Below are 19,138 nucleotides of genomic sequence, written 5' to 3'. Positions count from 1 at the left end.
AGGAGTTCCTCAGGTTTGTGGTACAGGATTGTCATTACCAATTCCAGACGTTGCCGTTTGGTCTGTCCACGGCACCGAGGGTATTTACCAAGGTAATGGCCGAAATGATGATACTCCTTCGGAAGAAGGGAGTTATAATTATCCCGTACTTGGACGATCTACTTATAAAAGCGAGGTCCAGAGAGCAGTTGTTAGTCAGCGTAGCACTTTCTCAGGAAGTGTTGCAACAGCACGGCTGGATTCTGAATATCCCAAAGTCGCAGCTGATTCCTGCGATGCGTCTGCTCTTCCTGGGCATGATTCTGGACACAGAACAGAAGAAGGTGTTTCTCCCGGTGGAGAAGGCCCAGGAATTGTCATCTCTGGTCAGGGACCTCCTGAAACCAAAACAGGTGTCGGTGCATCACTGCACGCGAGTCCTGGGAAAGATGGTGGCTTCTTACGAAGCAATTCCCTTCGGCAGGTTCCATGCAAGGATCTTTCAGTGGGATCTGTTAGACAAATGGTCCGGATCGCATCTTCAGATGCATCGGTTGATCACCCTGTCCCCAAGGGCCAGGGTGTCTCTGCTGTGGTGGCTGCAGAGTGCCGCAGATTCGGCATACAGGACTGGGTCCTGGTGACCACGGACGCAAGCCTCCGAGGATGGGGGGCAGTCACTCAGGGAAGGAACTTCCAAGGACAGTGGTCAAGTCAGAAGACTTCACTACACATAAATATACTGGAACTAAGGGCCAGCAGAGCCCCTGCTTCAAAACCAACCAGTGCTGATTCAATCAGACAACATCACGGCGGTCGCCCATATAAACCGACAGGGCGGCACAAGAAGCAGGATGGCGATGGCAGAAGCCACAAGGATTCTCCGATGGGCGGAAAATCACGTGCTAGCACTGTCAGCAGTGTTCATTCCGGGAGTGGACAACTGGGAAGCAGACTTCCTCAGCAGGCACGACCTCCACCCGGGAGAGTGGGGACTTCATCCAGAAGTCTTCAAGCAGATTGTAAACCGTTGGGAACGGCCACAGGTGGACATGATGGCGTCCCGCCTCAACAAAAAGCTAAAAAAATATTGCGCCAGGTCAAGGGACCTTCAGGCGATAGCTGTGGACGCACTAGTGACACCGTGGGTGTACCAGTCAGTTTATGTGTTCCCTCCTCTTCCTCTCATACCCAAGGTACTGAGGATAGTAAGAAAGAGAGGAGTAAGAACTGTACTCATCGTTCCGGATTGGCCAAGAAGAACTTGGTACCCAGAACTACAAGAAATGATCTCAGAGGACCCATGGCCTCTGCCTCTCAGACAGGACCTGTTGCAACAGGGGCCCTGTCTGTTCCAAGACTTACCGCAGCTGCGTTTGACGGCATGGCGGTTGAACGCCGGATCCTAACGGAAAAGGGCATTCCAGATGAAGTGATTCCTACGCTGATAAAGGCTAGGAAAAATGTGACAGCACAACATTATCACCGTATATGGCGAAAATATGTTGCTTGGTGTGAGGCCAGAAAGGCCCTTACAGAGGAACTCCAGCTGGGTCGATTCCTGCACTTCCTACAGTCAGGAGTGACTATGGGCTTAAAATTAGGATCCATAAAGGTCCAGATTTCGGCCCTATCTATTTTCTTTCAAAAAGAACTGGCTTCACTGCCTGAAGTTCAGACGTTTGTTAAGGGAGTGCTGCATATTCAGCCCCCTTTTGTGCCTCCAGTGGCACCTTGGGATCTTAACGTTGTGTTGGATTTCCTGAAATCCCACTGGTTTGAGCCACTTAAGACCGTGGAGCTAAAATATCTCACGTGGAAAGTGGTCATGCTATTGGCCTTGGCTTCGGCTATGCGTGTGTCAGAATTGGCGGCTTTGTCGTGTAAAAGCCCTTATCTGATCTTCCATATGGACAGGGCAGAATTGAGGACTCGTCCCCAATTTCTCCCTAAGGTGGTATCAGCGTTTCATTTGAACCAACCTATTGTGGTGCCTGCGGCTACTCGGGACTTGGAGGACTCCAAGTTACTAGATGTAGTCAGGACTTTGAAAATCTATGTAGCCAGGACGGCTGGAGTCAGGAAAACTGACTCGCTGTTTATCCTGCATGCACCCAACAAGCTGGGTGCTCCTGCTTCAAAGCAAACTATTGCGCGCTGGATCTGTAACACGATTCAGCAAGCTTATTCTGCGGCAGGATTGCCGCATCCTAAATCAGTAAAAGCCCATTCCACAAGGAAGGTGGGCTCTTCTTGGGCGGCTGCCCGAGGGGTCTCGGCTTTACAGCTTTGCCGAGCTGCTACTTGGTCGGGTTCAAACACATTTGCTAAGTTCTACAAGTTTGATACCCAGGCTGAGGAGGACCTTGCTTTTGCTCATTCGGTGCTGCAGAGTCATCCGCACTCTCCCGCCCGTTTGGGAGCTTTGGTATAATCCCCATGGTCCTTACGGAGTTCCCAGCATCCACTAGGACGTCAGAGAAAATAAGAATTTACTCACCGGTAATTCTATTTCTCATAGTCCGTAGTGGATGCTGGGCGCCCGTCCCAAGTGCGGACTCTCTGCGATACATGTATATAGTTATTGCTTAACTAAAGGGTTATTGTTATGAGCCATCTGTTACTGAGGCTCAGTTGTTGTTCATACTGTTAACTGGGTATGGTTATCACGAGTTGTACGGTGTGATTGGTGTGGCTGGTATGAGTCTTACCCTGGATTCCAAATCCTTTCCTTGTTGTGTCAGCTCTTCCGGGCACAGTTTCCTTAACTGAGGTCTGGAGGAGGGGCATAGAGGGAGGAGCCAGTGCACACCAGATAGTACCTAATCTTTTCTTTAGAGTGCCCAGTCTCCTGCGGAGCCCGTCTATTCCCCATGGTCCTTACGGAGTTCCCAGCATCCACTACGGACTACGAGAAATAGAATTAACGGTGAGTAAATTTTTATTATATGTCATAATTAATGCACATAATTTACAGAACCCTACTTAAAAAAAATAATAATAATATTTGTGTGATAAAACTCTAAGAAATGATACATGGAACTCTTTACATACCAGATAATAGAATGACTGGCTAACCTACACTGTCTGGAGAGGTCAGCATAACTGTACTTAAGAAGAGAGATGTCTGCCAGATACCCTTAAAATCCCAACCACATTAGCCTCTCCCCAAGAACAGCTGCTGGTCACTGAACTTATTTGTCTGCAATGATTAGACTTGAGCTTTCTGATGGAAAGTAGAAGGTTATTGCAAAATGAGACAGAGCAAGCGTTTGGCTGAAGAGCGAAATTGTCTCTAATAATGACGAAGCCTTAATCAGAAGTAGAAGGTATTATGGTTAAAAAAAAAAAAAAAAAACACTGTGTGTATGTATGTATGTATATATACATATATATATATATATATATATATATGTGTGTGTGTGTGTGTATATATATATATATATATATATATATATATATATATATTTTATACTTTATACTATTTCTTTCGCAACATCTGTTATTTGTGCGTTAAATGCCTTTTTCTGGTGTAAAACTCCAGCCACTTATGTATAAGTAAGAATGGAAATTAGCGTCCGACTGTACAGGGCACTTCACATGCATTATGTTAGGGTAACCTTGTTGAAGAGAAACTCTTCACTTTTATGAACGGGAATGTACAGATTCTTCTTTTAGTGTTCTCTGAGGACATCTCTCTGTGGTTTCATTATATAAATGCTAGGGATGTTTTCTAGATTTGCAGAGTCCTAGTACATTCTAGATTTAGGTTTTATTAATGTGTGCATTTGTCTTTTGCATCCTCCTTCAGCAGGTGTACACCAGACATTTCAGTCTTAACGTTTGATTTTGGATAATTGACAAAGCAGGATGCTGCTATTATATTAAAATCTCAGACTTATTTTCCCAAAGGTTTATCCTTCTAGAATTATTCCATAAAATATATACACAAAATCTGAGAGACTGCTTTCTCTTGTCTGCATTTATTTTGACACAGTTGAAAGACACATCCATATTTCTCTAACGTCGTAGAGGATGCTGGGACTCCGCAAGGACCATTGGGATAGACGGGCTCCGCAGGAGACATGGGCACTTTAAGAAAGAATTTGGATCTGGGTGTGCACTGGCTCCTCCCTCTATGCCCCTCCTCCAGACCTCGGTTTGATACTGGGCCCAGTGGAGACTGGGTGCATTTCAGGGAGCTCTCCTGAGTTTCCTGTAAAGAAAGTATTTTAGTTAGGTTTTTTTTTATGTTCAAGGAGCCTGCTGGCAACAGACTCCCTGCATCGAGGGACTGAGGAGAGAGAAACAGACCCACTACTCTGAGTTTCAGGGCTCTGTTTCTTAGGCTACTGGACACCATTAGCTCCAGAGGGATCGGTACGCAGGTCTCGCCCTCGCCGTCCGTCCCAGAGCCGCGCCGCCGTCCTCGCAGAGCCGGAAGATAGAAGCCGGGTGAGTATGAGAGGAAAAGACTTCAGAGGCGGCAGAAGACAGCTTGATCTTCATAGAGATAACGCACAGCAGTGAAGCTGTGCGCCATTGCTCCCATTCACCTCACACACATCGGTCACTGTAAGGGTGCAGGGCGCAGGGGGGGTGCCCTGGGATGCAATATAAACCTCTCTTGTGCAAATGTACATATATACATGTACAGCTGGGCACTGTACATTTATATAAAGAGCCCCCGCCATGTTTTTAAGAATTTTGAGCGGGACAGAAGCCCGCCGCCGAGGGGGCGGGGCTTCTCCCTCAGCACTTACCAGCGCCATTTTTCTCCACAGCACCGCTGAGAGGAAGCTCCCCGGACTCTCCCCTGCTTGATACCACGGTGAAAGAGGGTTTTAAAGTAGAGGGGGGGGGGGCACAGAATTGGCGCATATACATACTTGAAAAGCGCTACTGGGTAAACATTCTGTGTTTTTTCCTGGGTCATTTAGCGCTGGGGTGTGTGCTGGCATACTCTCTCTCTGTCTCTCCAAAGGGCCTGGTGGGGAGCCTGTCTTCGGAAAAGAGCTTCCCTGTGTGTGTGTGTGGTATGTCGGTACGCGTGTGTCGACATGTCTAAGGTTGAAGGCTCACCTAAGGAGGAGGGGGAGTGTATGAATGTAAGGTCTCCGTCGGCAGCGCCGACACCTGACTGGATGGATATGTGGAATGTTTTAAGTGCTAATGTTAATTTATTGCACAAAAGATTAGACAAAGCTGAAGCTAGGGTACAGTCAAGGAGTCAACCCATGTCTGTCCCAATGTCGCCGGGACCTTCGGGGGCTCAGAAGCGCCCACTATCCCAAATAGTAGACACAGATACCGATACGTATTCAGACTCCAGTTTCGACTACGATGATGCAAAATTACAGCCAAAAGTGGCTAAATGTATTCGATATATGATTATTGCAATAAAAGATGTTTTGCATATCACAGAGGAACCCCTTCTCCCTGACACGAGGGTACACATGTATAAGGGAAAGAAACCTGAGGTCACCTTTCCCTCCTCACATGAGCTGAACGAATTATGCGAAAAAGCGTGGGAAACTCCAGACAAAAAACTGCAGTTTCCCAAAAGGATTCTGATAGCGTATCCTTTCCTGCCAAAGGACAGAATACGGTGGGAATCCTCCCCCAGAGTAGACAAGGCTTTGACGCGCTTATCAAAAAAGATAGCGCTCCCATCCCAAGATACGGCTACCCTCAAAGATCCTGCTGACCGCAGGATCTTTGTCAGAAGTCCATTTACACACATTCTGGTACATTACTCAGACCGGCAATTGCGTCGGCCTGGGTTTGTAGTGCTGTAGCAGCATGGACAGATTCCTTATCAGCGGATATTGAGACCCTTGATAAGGATACCATTTTAATTACCCTAGGGCATATAAAAGATGCTGTCTTATATATGAGGGATGCTCAAAGAGACATTAGTTTACTGCGTTCCAGAATAAACGCTATGTCTATTTCTGCTAGGCAAGTCGTATGGACCCAACAGTGGACAGGTGATGCCGACTCAAAGAGGCATATGGAGTTTTTGCCTTACAAGGGTGAGGAATTGTTTGGAGAGGGCCTCTCGGACCTCATCTCCACAGCTACGGCAGGTAAATCGAATTTTTTGCCTTATGTTCCCTCACAATCTAAGAAAGCGCCTCATTATCAAATGCAGTCCTTTCGTTCAAATAAAAGCAAAAGAGTACTTGGATCGTCCTTTCTTGCAGAGGTAAGGGCAGAGGGAAAAAGCTGCACAACACAGCTAGTTCCCAGGAACAGAAGTCCTCCCCGGCCTCTGCAAAATCCACCGCATGACGCTGGGGCTCCCCTGAGGGAGTCCGCTCCAGTGGGGGCACGTCTTCGACTTTTCAACCACATCTGGGTTCACTCACAGGTGGATCCCTGGGCAATAGAAATTGTTTCCCAGGGATACAAGCTGGAATTCGAAGAGGTGCCTCCTCGCCGGTTTTCAAATCTGCGCTACCGACTTCTCCCCTGGAAAGGGAGATAGTGTTACATGCGATTCACAAATTGTGTCTTCAACAAGTGGTGGTCGAGGTTCCCCTGCTTCAAAGAGGGAAGGGGTACTACTCAACTCTGTTTGTGGTCCCGAAACCGGACGGTTCGGTTAGACCCATTTTGAATTTAAAATCCCTGAACCTTTACTTAAAACGGTTCAAATTCAAAATGGAATCGCTCAGAGCGGTCATCGTCAGCCTGGAAGGGGGGGATTTTATGGTATCTCTGGACATAAAGGATGCATACCTGCATGTTCCCATATATCCTCCTCATCAGGCGTACCTGAGATTTGCGGTACGGGATTGTCATTACCAATGTCAGACGTTGTCGTTTGGGCTTTCCACAGCCCCGAGAATTTTCAACAAGGTAATGGCGGAAATGATGGTGCTCCTGCGCAAGCAAGGTGTCACAATTATCCCGTACTTGTACTATCTCCTCATAAAAGCGAGATCACGGGATAAGTTGCTGAACAGCGTATCACTTTCACAGAAGGTGTTACAGCGACACGGCTGGATTCTCAATATTCCAAAGTCGCAGCTGAATCCTACGACTTGTCTGCCCTTCTTGGGCATGATTCTGGACAGAGACCAGAAAAGGGTTTTTCTTCCGATAGAAAAAGCGCAGGAACTCATGACTATAGTCAAGAACCTGTTGAAGCCAAAACAAGTGTCAGTACATCATTGCACTCAAGTCCTGGGTAAAATGGTGGCGACGTACGAAGCCTTTCCCTTCAGCAGGTTCCATGCAAGGACTTTCCAATGGGACCTATTGGACAAATGGTCCGGGTCACATCTGCAAATGCATCAGCGGATCACCCTGTTCCCCAGGGCCAGGGTATCTCTCCTGTGGTGGCTGCAGAGTGCTCACCTTCTAGAGGGCCGCAGGTTCGGCATTCAGGATTGGATCCTGGTGACCACGGACGCGAGCCTCCAAGGTTGGGGAGCAGTCACACAGGGAAGAAATTTCTAAGGCCTTTGGTCAAGTCAAGAGACTTGTCTTCACATCAACATCCTGGAACTAAGGGCCATATACAACGCCCTACGTCAAGAGGAGACCTTACTTCGCGACCGACCAGTTCTGATCCAGTCAGACAACGTCACCGCAGTAGCTCATGTAAACCGCCAGGGCGGCACAAGGAGCAGAGTGGCGATGGCGGAAGCCACCAGAATTCTTCGCTGGGCGGAGAATCATGTAAGCGCACTGTCAGCAGTGTTCATTCCGGGAGTGGACAACTGGGAAGCAGACTTCCTCAGCAGACACGACCTGCATCCGGGAGAGTGGGGACTTCATCAGGAAGTCTTCGCACAGATTGCAAGTCGGTGGGGACTGCCCCAAATAGACATGATGGTGTCCCGTCTCAACAAAAAGCTACAAAGGTATTGCGCCAGGTCAAGAGATCCTCAGGCGGTAGCTGTAGACGCCCTAGTGACACCGTGGGTGTTCCAGTCGGTCTATGTATTTCCTCCTCTTCCTCTCATACCCAAGGTGTTGAGAATAATAAGAAAAAGAGGAGTGAGAACAATACTCATTGTTCCGGATTGGCCACGAAGGACCTGGTATCCGGATCTGCAGGAAATGCTCACAGAAGATCCGTGGCCTCTTCCTCTAAGACAGGACCTGTTGCAACAGGGTCCCTGTCTGTTCCAAGTCTTACCGTGGCTGCACGCCGGATCCTAGCGGAAAAAGGTATTCCGGATGAGGTCATTCCTACGCTAATAAAGGCTAGGAAGGACGTGACATCTAAACATTATCACCGAATATGGCTAAAATATGTTTCTTGGTGTGAGGCAAGGAATGCTCCTACGGAAGAATTCCATCTAGGCCGTTTTCTTCACTTCCTACAAACTGGAGTGAATTTGGGCCTAAAATTAGGCTCCATTAAAGTTCAGATTTCGGCCTTATCCATTTTCTTTCAAAAGGAATTGGCCTCTCTACCTGAAGTACAGACCTTTGTGAAGGGAGTACTGCATATTCAGCCTCCTTTTGTACCTCCGGTGGCGCCTTGGGACCTTAACGTGGTGTTAAGTTTCCTCAAGTCACATTGGTTTGAACCACTTAGAACAGTGGAGTTGAAATATCTCACTTGGAAGGTGGTCATGTTGTTAGCCTTGGCTTCGGCTAGGCGAGTTTCGGAATTAGCGGCTTTATCACATAAAAGCCCCTATCTGGTTTTCCATATGGATAGAGCGGAATTGCGGACCCGTCCTCAATTCCTACCTAAGGTGGTCTCATCCTTTCATATGAACCAACCTATTGTCGTGCCTGTGGCTACACGTGACTTGGAGGATTCCGAGTCCCTTGATGTGGTCAGGGCTTTGAAAATTTACGTGGCCAGAACGGCTAGGATCAGAAAAACAGAAGCACTGTTTGTCCTGTATGCAGCCAACAAGGTCGGCGGCCGTGCTTCAAAGCAGACTATTGCTCGCTGGATCTGTAACACGATTCAGCAGGCGCATTCTACGGCAGGATTGCCGTTACCAAAATCGGTTAAGGCCCATTCCACTAGGAAGGTGGGCTCGTCTTGGGCGGCTGCCCGAGGGGTCTAGGCACTACAGCTGTACCGAGCTGCTACTTGGTCGGGGTCAAACACCTTTGCAAAGTTCTATAAGTTTGATACCCTGGCTGAGGAGGACCTGGAGTTTGCTCAATCGGTGCTGCAGAGTCATCCGCACTCTCCCGCCCGTTTGGGAGCTTTGGTATAATCCCCATGGTCCTTACGGAGTCCCAGCATCCTCTAGGACGTTAGAGAAAATAATATTTTAAACCTACCGGTAAATCTTTTTCTCGTAGTCCGTAGAGGATGCTGGGCGCCCGTCCCAAGTGCGGACTACTTCTGCAAGACTTGTATATAGTTTTGCTTACATAAGGGTTATGTTATAGTTTTCATCGGTCTTGGACTGATGCTATGTTGTTTTCATACTGTTAACTGGTTAGTATAGCACAAGTTATACGGTGTGATTGGTGTGGCTGGTATAAATCTTGCCCTTGGATTACCTAAAATCCTTTCCTCGTACTGTCCGTCTCCTCTGGGCACAGTTTCTCTAACTGAGGTCTGGAGGAGGGGCATAGAGGGAGGAGCCAGTGCACACCCAGATCCAAAGTCTTTCTTAAAGTGCCCATGTCTCCTGCGGAGCCCGTCTATCCCCATGGTCCTTACGGAGTCCCAGCATCCTCTACGGACTACGAGAAAAAGATTTACCGGTAGGTTTTAAAATCTTATTTATTTTTTTCTTGCCAAATTAGTCTGCAGTGAAATATTACATCTACTGTCAAAAATAGTTCTGAATTAAGGGAAATGGGGAAAAGGATGTCTTCTGCATGAGTCTATTTTTACTATTATAATTATTCATCTAGGATCCCCAATTTTAATATCATGGGATAATTCTTGATCTATCAACAGGAGGTGCTGCCGTAGACAATAAAGGTAGAGAACAGCAGTATATAGAAAATGTCTCTCTTTGTTGGTGCACTGTTAAGAGAAAATATATTTAAATGTAACTTTTAATGTTTTCAATTAAAATGCCTCACAATGTGAAAAATATAAGACAAAAATTGTGAAGTAAATAAAAGATATAATATCAAAAACTATAAAAAAAAAGGTACACTGTGTTGTCACTCATTGCAAATTCAAGACATTTTATTTATGTTTATGATTATCTATGGGACTATCTTCAATGGTCTGTTAGCAGTTACTTCCAATAATTATTAGTTAGCGAAGATCGGTGAGCTATATATTCGCAAAGAACCATACCGTGTGGTCTTGATCTGATTCTCAATGTGGCTATCAATAAATGGTGCTCATTTTGATCTATTTATATGTAGAATACCTGCGGTCCCTACTATTAGGTCCCTCGGGAAAAAAATGCCCATTTCTTTGTACGAAAATACATAGATCCCACAGAAAGCCGCGGCCTGATGTATTTTTGCCACTCGTCGCATTTCTAGGAGGCACTTATCGCAGATTATGCTTCATGTGCCCCTGGCGAGCCGATAAGACATGGTCATTTACAGCAGCTTATTGTATACTCCCCATTGTATCTACAATGTTTTTCTACAAGCCATGGAGCGCAACAGACACTCACTGCTTAGGATGGCAGCAGCGATAGTTCTGGACAGCAGGAATTGTATAGAACAGTGGTTCCCAAACTTTCTTGAATCATGGCACCCTAGTGAAATATAAAAAAAGATTGATCCATTTGTAAAAAAAAATTTGTAAACAAAAAAATAAAAAATGTAAATTGGGCCAACCTGTTCAGTTATGTGGTGGTGTACAGTTGCGCTTCTGCTTGCCCACATGTTATTTGATAGGCAAAACCAGTGCTAGTGGCTGCCAATCATTTTGACCAAAAATGATTTGATTTGGTCTTGGACCACAAACCTGAGGCACCACCATGAGAGCCTCCTGGCACCCCAGAGTGCCTACGCACACAGTTTGGGATACACTGGTATAGAGGATTCAACATAAATAAATTGCTCCTCTTTCACATGTTGTCACATAACAGTCCATGAGACCCAAAGACAAAAATTGCAAAATGAAGAAGCTAATGGTACAAATCAATAAGTAATGGCAACTTGTCATGTCAGTCAGACAGGTACTGTGGCGTGAACGTGTTGCACTTTCCTGATTTCTTCTATTTTTCTCTGACGTCCTAGTGGATGCTGGGAACTCCGTAAGGACCATGGGGAATAGCGGCTCCGCAGGAGACTGGGCACAAAAGTAAAAGCTTTAGGACTACCTGGTGTGCACTGGCTCCTCCCCCTATGACCCTCCTCCAAGCCTCAGTTAGATTTTTGTGCCCGGCCGAGAAGGGTGCACACTAGGGGCTCTCCTGAGCTTCTTAGTGAAAAGTTTAAGTTTAGGTTTTTTATTTTCTCTATCGTCCTAGTGGATGCTGGGGTTCCTGAAAGGACCATGGGGAATAGCGGCTCCGCAGGAGACAGGGCACAAAAAGTAAAGCTTTAGGATCAGGTGGTGTGCACTGGCTCCTCCCCCTATGACCCTCCTCCAAGCCTCAGTTAGATTTTTGTGCCCGGCCGAGAAGGGTGCAATCTAGGTGGCTCTCCTAAAGAGCTGCTTAGAAAAGTTTAGCTTAGGTTTTTTATTTTACAGTGAGTCCTGCTGGCAACAGGATCACTGCAACGAGGGACTTAGGGGAGAAGAAGTGAACTCACCTGCGTGCAGGATGGATTGGCTTCTTTGGCTACTGGACATTAGCTCCAGAGGGACGATCACAGGTACAGCCTGGATGGTCACCGGAGCCTCGCCGCCGGCCCCCTTGCAGATGCTGAAAAGAGAAGAAGGTCCAGAATCGGCGGCAGAAGACTCCTCAGTCTTCTTAAGGTAGCGCACAGCACTGCAGCTGTGCGCCATTGCTCTCAGCACACTTCACACGGCAGTCACTGAGGGTGCAGGGCGCTGGGAGGGGGGCGCCCTGGGAGGCAATGTAAACCTATTTTTTGGCAAAAAATACCTCACATATAGCCTCCGGGGGCTATATGGAGATATTTAACCCCTGCCAGAATCCGTTGAAGAGCGGGAGACGAGCCCGCCGAAAAAGGGGCGGGGCCTATCTCCTCAGCACACAGCGCCATTTTCCCTCACAGAAAGGCTGGAGGGAAGGCTCCCAGGCTCTCCCCTGCACTGCACTACAGAAACAGGGTTAAAACAGAGAGGGGGGGCACTAATTTGGCGTTAGAAATATATAAAAAGATGCTATAAGGGAAAACACTTATATAAGGTTGTCCCTATATAATTATAGCGTTTTTTGGTGTGTGCTGGCAAACTCTCCCTCTGTCTCTCCAAAGGGCTAGTGGGTCCTGTCCTCTATCAGAGCATTCCCTGTGTGTGTGCTGTGTGTCGGTACGTGTGTGTCGACATGTATGAGGACGATGTTGGTGAGGAGGCGGAGCAATTGCCTGTAATGGTGATGTCACTCTCTAGGGAGTCGACACCGGAATGGATGGCTTATTTAGGGAATTACGTGATAATGTCAACACGCTGCAAGGTCGGTTGACGACATGAGACGGCCGACAAACAATTAGTACCGGTCCAGACGTCTCAAAAACACCGTCAGGGGTTTTAAAACGCCCGTTTACCTTAGTCGGTCGACACAGACACGGACACTGAATCCAGTGTCGACGGTGAATAAACAAACGTATTCCTTATTAGGGCCACACGTTAAGGGCAATGAAGGAGGTGTTACATATTTCTGATACTACAAGTACCACAAAAGAGGGTATTATGTGGGATGTGAAAAAACTACCTGTAGTTTTTCCTGAATCAGATAAATTAAATGAAGTGTGTGATGATGCGTGGGTTCCCCCCGATAGAAAATTATTGGCGGTATACCCTTTCCCGCCAGAAGTTAGGGCGCGTTGGGAAACACCCCTTAGGGTGGATAAGGCGCTCACACGCTTATCAAAACAAGTGGCGGTACCGTCTATAGATAGGGCCGTCCTCAAGGAGCCAGCTGACAGGAGGCTGGAAAATATCATATAAAAGTATATACACACATACTGGTGTTATACTGCGACCAGCGATCGCCTCAGCCTGGATGTGCAGAGCTGGGGTGGCTTGGTCGGATTCCCTGACTAAAAATATTGATACCCTTGACAGGGACAGTATTTTATTGACTATAGAGCATTTAAAGGATGCATTTCTATATATGCGAGATGCACAGAGGGATATTTGCACTCTGGCATCAAGAGTAAGTGCGATGTCCATATCTGCCAGAAGATGTTTATGGACACGACAGTGGTCAGGTGATGCAGATTCCAAACGGCACAAAGGTGTATTGCCGTATAAAGGAAGAGGAGTTATTTGGGGTCGGTCCATCGGACCTGGTGGCCACGGCAACTGCTGGAAAATCCACCGTTTTTACCCTAAGTCACATCTCTGCAGAAAAAGACACCGTCTTTTCAGCCTCAGTCCTTTCGTCCCTATAAGAGTCATATTTGCCCAGGGATAGAGGAAAGGGAAGAAGACTGCAGCAGGCAGCCCATTCCCAGGAACAGAAGCCTTCCACCGCTTCTGCCAAGCTCTCAGCATGACGCTGGGACCGTACAGGACCCCTGGATCCTACAAGTAGTATCCCAGGGGTACAGATTGGAATGTCGAAACGTTTCCCCCTCGCAGGCTCCTGAAGTCTGCTTTACCAAGGTATCCCTCCGACAAGGAGGCAGTATGGGAAAAAATTCACAAGCTGTATTCCCAGCAGGTGATAATCAAATTACCCCTCCTACAACAAGGAAAGGGGTATTATTCCACACTATATTGTGGTACTGAAGCCAGAAGGCTAGGTGAGACCTATTCTAAATCTAAAAAAATTTGAACACTTACAAAGGTTCAAATCAAGATGGAGTCACTCAGAGCAGTGATAACGAACCAGGAAGAAGGGGACTATATAGTGTCCCGGGACATCAGGGATGCTTACCTCCATGTCCCAAATTTGCCCTTCTCACTAAGGGTACCTCAGGTTCGTGGTATAGAACTGTCACTGTCAGTTTCAGACGCTGCCGTTTGGATTGTCCACGGCACCCCGGGTCTTTACCAAGGTAATGGCCGAAATGATGATTCTTCTTCGAAGAAAAGGCGTCTTAATTACCCCTTACTTGGACGATCTCCTGATAAGGGCAAGGTCCAGGGAACAGTTGGAGGTCGGAGTAGCACTATCTCGGATACTGCTACAACAGCACGGATGGATTCTAAATATTCCAAAATCGCAGCTGATCCTGACGACACGTCTGCTGTGCCTAGGGATGATTCTGGACACAGTCCAGAAAAAGGTGTTTCTCCCGGAAGAGAAAGCCAGGGAGTTATCCGAGCTAGTCAAGAACCTCCTAAAACCAGGAAAAGTGTCAGTGCATCATTGCACAAGGGTCCTGGTAAAAATGGTGGCTTCCTACGAAGCAATTCCATTCGGCAGATTTCACGCAAGAACTTTTCAGTGGGATCTGCTGGACAAATGGTCCGGATCGCATCTTCAGATGCATCAGCGGATAACCCTATATCCAAGGACAAGGGTGTCTCTCCTGTGGTGGTTACAGAGTGCTCATCTTCTAGAGGGCCGCAGATTCGGCATTCAGGATTGGATGCTGGTGACCACGGAGGCCAGCCCGAGAGGCTGGGGAGCAGTCACACAAGGAAAAAATTTCCAGGGAGTGTGATCAAGTCTGGAGACTTTTCTCCACATAAATATACTGGAGCTAAGGGTAAATTTATAATGCTCTAAGCTTAGCAAGACCTCTGCTTCAAGGTCAGCCGGTATTGATCCAGTGGGAAAAACATCACGGCAGTCGCCCACGTAAACAGACAGGGCGGCACAAGAAGCAGGAGGGCAATGGCAAAAACTGCAAGGACTTTTCGCTGGGCGGAAAATCATGTGATAGCACTGTCAGCAGTGTTTCATTCCGGGAGTGGAAACTGGGAAGCAGACTTCCTCAGCAGGCACGACCTCCACCCGGGAGAGTGGAAACTTCATCGGGAAGTTTTTCCACATGATTGTGAACCGTTGGGAAATACCAAAGGTGGACATGATGGCGTCCCGTCTGAACAAAAAACGGGACAGGTATTGCGCCAGGTCAAGAGACCCTCAGGCAATAGCTGTGGACGTTCTGGTAACACCGTGGGTGTACCAGTCGGTGTATGTGTTCCCTCCTCTGCTTCTCATACCTAAGGTACTGAGAATTATAAGACGTAGAGGAGTAAGAACTATACTCATGGCTCCGGATTGGCCAAGAAGGACTTGGTACCCGGAACTTCAAGAGATGCTCACAGAGGACTTATGGCCTCTGCCGCTAAGAAGGGACTTGCTTCAGCAAGTACCATGTCTGTTCCAAGACTTACCGCAGCTGCGTTTGACGGCATGGCGGTGGAACGCCGGATCCTAAGGGAAAAAGGCATTCCGGAAGAGGTCATTCCTACCCTGGTCAAAGCCAGGAAGGAGGTGACCGCACAACATTATCACCACATGTGGCGAAAATATGTTGCGTGGTGTGAGGCCAGGAAGGCCCCACGAAGAAATTTCAACTCGGTCGATTCCTGCATTTCCTGCAAACAGGAGTGTCTATGGGCCTCAAATTGGGGCCCATTAAGGTTCAAATTTCGGCCCTGTCGATTTTCTTCCAGAAAGAATTGGCTTCAGTTCCTGAAGTCCAGAAGTTTGTCAAGGGAGTATTGCATATACAACCCCCTTTTGTGCCTCCAGTGGCACTATGGGATCTTAACGTAGTTCTGGGATTCCTCAAATCACATTGGTTTAAAACCAGTCAAATCTGTGGATTTGAAGCATCTCACATGAAAAGTGACCATGCTCTTGGCCCTGGCCTGGGCCAGGCGAGTGTCAAATTGGTGGGTTTTTTCTCAAAAAAGCCCATATCTGTTTGTCCATTCGGACAGGGCAGAGCTGCGGACTCGTCCCCAGTTCTCTCCCTAAGGTGGTGTCAGTGTTTCACCTGAACCAGCTTATTGTGGTGCCTTGCGCCTACTAGGGACTTGGAGGACTCCAAGTTGCTGGATGTTGTCAGGGCCCTGAAAGTATAGGTTCCAGGACGGCTGGAGTCAGGAAAACTGACTTGCTGTTATCCTGTATGCACCCAACAAACTGGGTGCTCTTGCTTCTAAGCAGACTATTGCTAGTTGGATGTGTAATACAATTCAGCTTGCACATTCTGTGGCAGGCCTGCCACAGCCAAAATATGTAAATGCCCATTCCACAAGGAAGGTGGGCTCATCTTGGGCGGCTGCCCGAGGGGTCTCGGCTTTACAACTTTGCCGAGCGGCTATTTAGTCAGGGGCAAACACGTTTGTAAAATCCTACAAATTTGATACCCTGGCTAAGGAGGACCTGGAGTTCTCTCATTCGGTGCTGCAGAGTCATCCGCACTCTCCCGCCCGTTTGGGAGCTTTGGTATAATCCCCATGGTCCTTTCAGGAACCCCAGCATCCACTAGGACGATAGAGAAAATAAGAATTTACTTACCGATAATTCTATTTCTCGGAGTCCGTAGTGGATGCTGGGCGCCCATCCCAAGTGCGGATTATCTGCATTACTTGTACATAGTTACAAAAATCGGGTTATTATTGTTGTGAGCCATCTTTTCAGAGGCTCCGCTGTTATCATACTGTTAACTGGGTTCAGATCACAGGTTGTACAGTGTGATTGGTGTGGCTGGTATGAGTCTTACCCGGGATTCAAAATCCTTCCTTATTGTGTACGCTCGTCCGGGCACAGTATCCTAACTGAGGCTTGGAGGAGGGTCATAGGGGGAGGAGCCAGTGCACACCACCTGATCCTAAAGCTTTACTTTTTGTGCCCTGTCTCCTGCGGAGCCGCTATTCCCCATGGTCCTTTCAGGAACCCCAGCATCCACTACGGACTCCGAGAAATAGAATTATCGGTAAGTAAATTCTTATTTTCAGTGAGACCTGCTGGCAACAGGCTCACTGCTTCGAGGGACTAAGGGGAGAAGAAGCGAACTCACCTGCGTGCAGAGTGGATTGGGCTTCTTAGGCTACTGGACACCATTAGCTCCAGAGGGACCGAACACAGGCCCAGCCTCGGAGCTCGGTCCCGGAGCCGCGCCGCCGGCCCCCTTACAGAGCCAGAAGCAAGAAAAGGTCCGGAAAAATCGGCGGCAGAAGACATCAGTCTTCAACAAGGTAGCGCACAGCACTGCAGCTGTGCGCCATTGTTACTCAGGCACACTTCACACTCCGGTCACTGAGGGTGCAGGGCGCTAGGGGGGGGCGCCCTGAGCAGCAATGTAAAACACCTTGGCTGGCATAAATACACCACATATAACCCCCAGGGCTATATGGGTGTATTTTAACCCCTGCCAGAATTACCAAAAAAGCGGGAGAAAAGGCCGTCGAGAAGGGGGCGGAGCCTATCTCCTCAGCACACGGGCGCCATTTTCCATCTCAGCTCCGCTGGAAGGACGTCTCCCTGACTCTCCCCTGCAGTCCTGCACTACAGAAAAGGGTAAAAAAGAGAGGGGGGCACTAATTTGGCGCAGTTTTATATAAACAGCAGCTATATAAGGAAAAGCACACTTGATAGTGGTATTCGTGTATATATATAGCGCTCTGGTGTGTGCTGGCATACTCTCCCTCTGTCTCCCCAGAGGTGGGGTCCTGTCCTCTATCAGAGCATTCCCTGTGTGTGTGCGGTGTGTCGGTACGATTGTGTCGACATGTTTGAGGAGGAAAATGAGATGGAAGCGGAGCAATTGCCTATTATACAGTTGTCACCCCCTAGGGAGTCGACACCTGAGTGGATGAGCTTGTGGAAGGAACTGCGTGACAGTGTCAGCTCCTTACGACAGACAGTTGACGACATGAGACAGCCGGCAAATCAGCTTGTGCCTGTCCAGGGGTCTCAAACGCCATCAGGGGCTTTAAAACGCCCGTTACCTCAAATGGCAGACACAGACACGGATACTGACTCCAGTGTCGATGATGAGGAGACAAACGTGACTTCCACTAGGGCCACACATTACATGATTGAAGCAATGAAAAATGTATTGCATATATCGGATAATACAAGTACCACTAAGAAGGGTATTATGTTTGGTGAGAAAAAACTGCCTGTAGTTTTTCCTGTATCCGAGGAATTAAATGAAGTGTGTGATGAGGCGTGGGTTTCCCCCGATAAAAAACTGATAATTCCTAAAAGGTTATTGGCATCGTACCCTTTCCCGCCAGAGGATAGGGCACGTTGGGAAACACCCCCAAGGGTGGATAAAGCGCTCACACGCTTGTCTAAACAGGTAGCAATACCCTCTCCTGATACGGCCGCCCTTAAGGAACCTGCTGATAGAAAGCTGGAGAATATCCTAAAATGTATATACTCTCCCACGGGTGTTATACTGCGACCAGCAATAGCCTCAGCCTGGATGTGCAGTGCGGGCCTGGCGTGGTCGGATTCCCTGACTGAAAATATTGATACCCTAGATAGGGACAGTATATTACTGACTATAGAGCATTTGAAGGATGCATTTCTATATATGCGTGATGCACAGAGGGATATTTGCCGACTGGCATCAAGAGTTAGCGCGCTGTCCATTTCTGCAAGAAGAGGTTTATGGACGCGGCAGTGGTCAGGTGATGCGGATTCTAAAAGGCACATGGAAGTATTGCCTTATAAGGGGGAGGAGTTATTTGGGGTAGGTCTATCAGACCTGGTAGCCACAGCAACTGCTGGAAAATCCACATTTTTACCCCAGGTAGCTTCTCAACCTAAGAAGACGCCATACTATCAGGCGCAGTCCTTTCGGCCCCATAAGGGCAAGCGGGCAAAAGGCGCCTCATTTCTGCCCCGTGGCAGAGGGAGAGGAAAAAGGCTGCAACAAACAGCCAGTTCCCAGGAACAAAAGCCCTCTCCCGCCTCCGCAAAGTCCTCAGCATGACGCTGGGGCTTTACAAGTGGACTCGGGCACGGTGGGGGCCCGTCTCAAGAAGTTCAGTGCGCAGTGGGCCCACTCGCAAGTGGACCCCTGGATCCTTCAGGTGGTATCTCAGGGGTACAAATTGGAATTCGAGACGTCTCCCCCTCGCCGTTTTCTAAAGTCTGCTTTACCGACGTCTCCCTCAGACAGGGAGGCAGTATTGGAAGCCATTCACAAGCTGTATTCCCAGCAGGTGATAATCAAGGTACCCCTC

The 19,138-nt window shown here is 48.0% G+C and overlaps 1 protein-coding gene across 5 annotated transcripts in view; it reads left to right on the top strand.

Moving 5' to 3' along the window:
* ANKRD12 (ankyrin repeat domain 12) overlaps positions 1 to 19,138 on the top strand; it is a 323,283-nt gene that overhangs the window by 129,481 nt on the left and 174,664 nt on the right. Inside the window, exon 2 of one of the 5 annotated variants that reach the window (XM_063923481.1) lies at positions 9,832 to 9,901. The exons of the other annotated variants lie outside the window; for them this stretch is intronic. The gene's annotated coding sequence lies outside the window, so the exon portion shown is untranslated. The remainder of the gene's footprint in view (positions 1 to 9,831; positions 9,902 to 19,138) is intronic. 5 annotated transcript variants of the gene reach the window in all.

The sequence above is a fragment of the Pseudophryne corroboree genome, chromosome 5, assembly GCF_028390025.1.
Source record: "Pseudophryne corroboree isolate aPseCor3 chromosome 5, aPseCor3.hap2, whole genome shotgun sequence".
In the NCBI taxonomy this organism is placed as follows: Eukaryota; Metazoa; Chordata; class Amphibia; order Anura; family Myobatrachidae; genus Pseudophryne; species Pseudophryne corroboree.
Note: the sequence above shows the minus strand (reverse complement) of the source record. Positions and strands in the feature narration are given on the sequence as shown.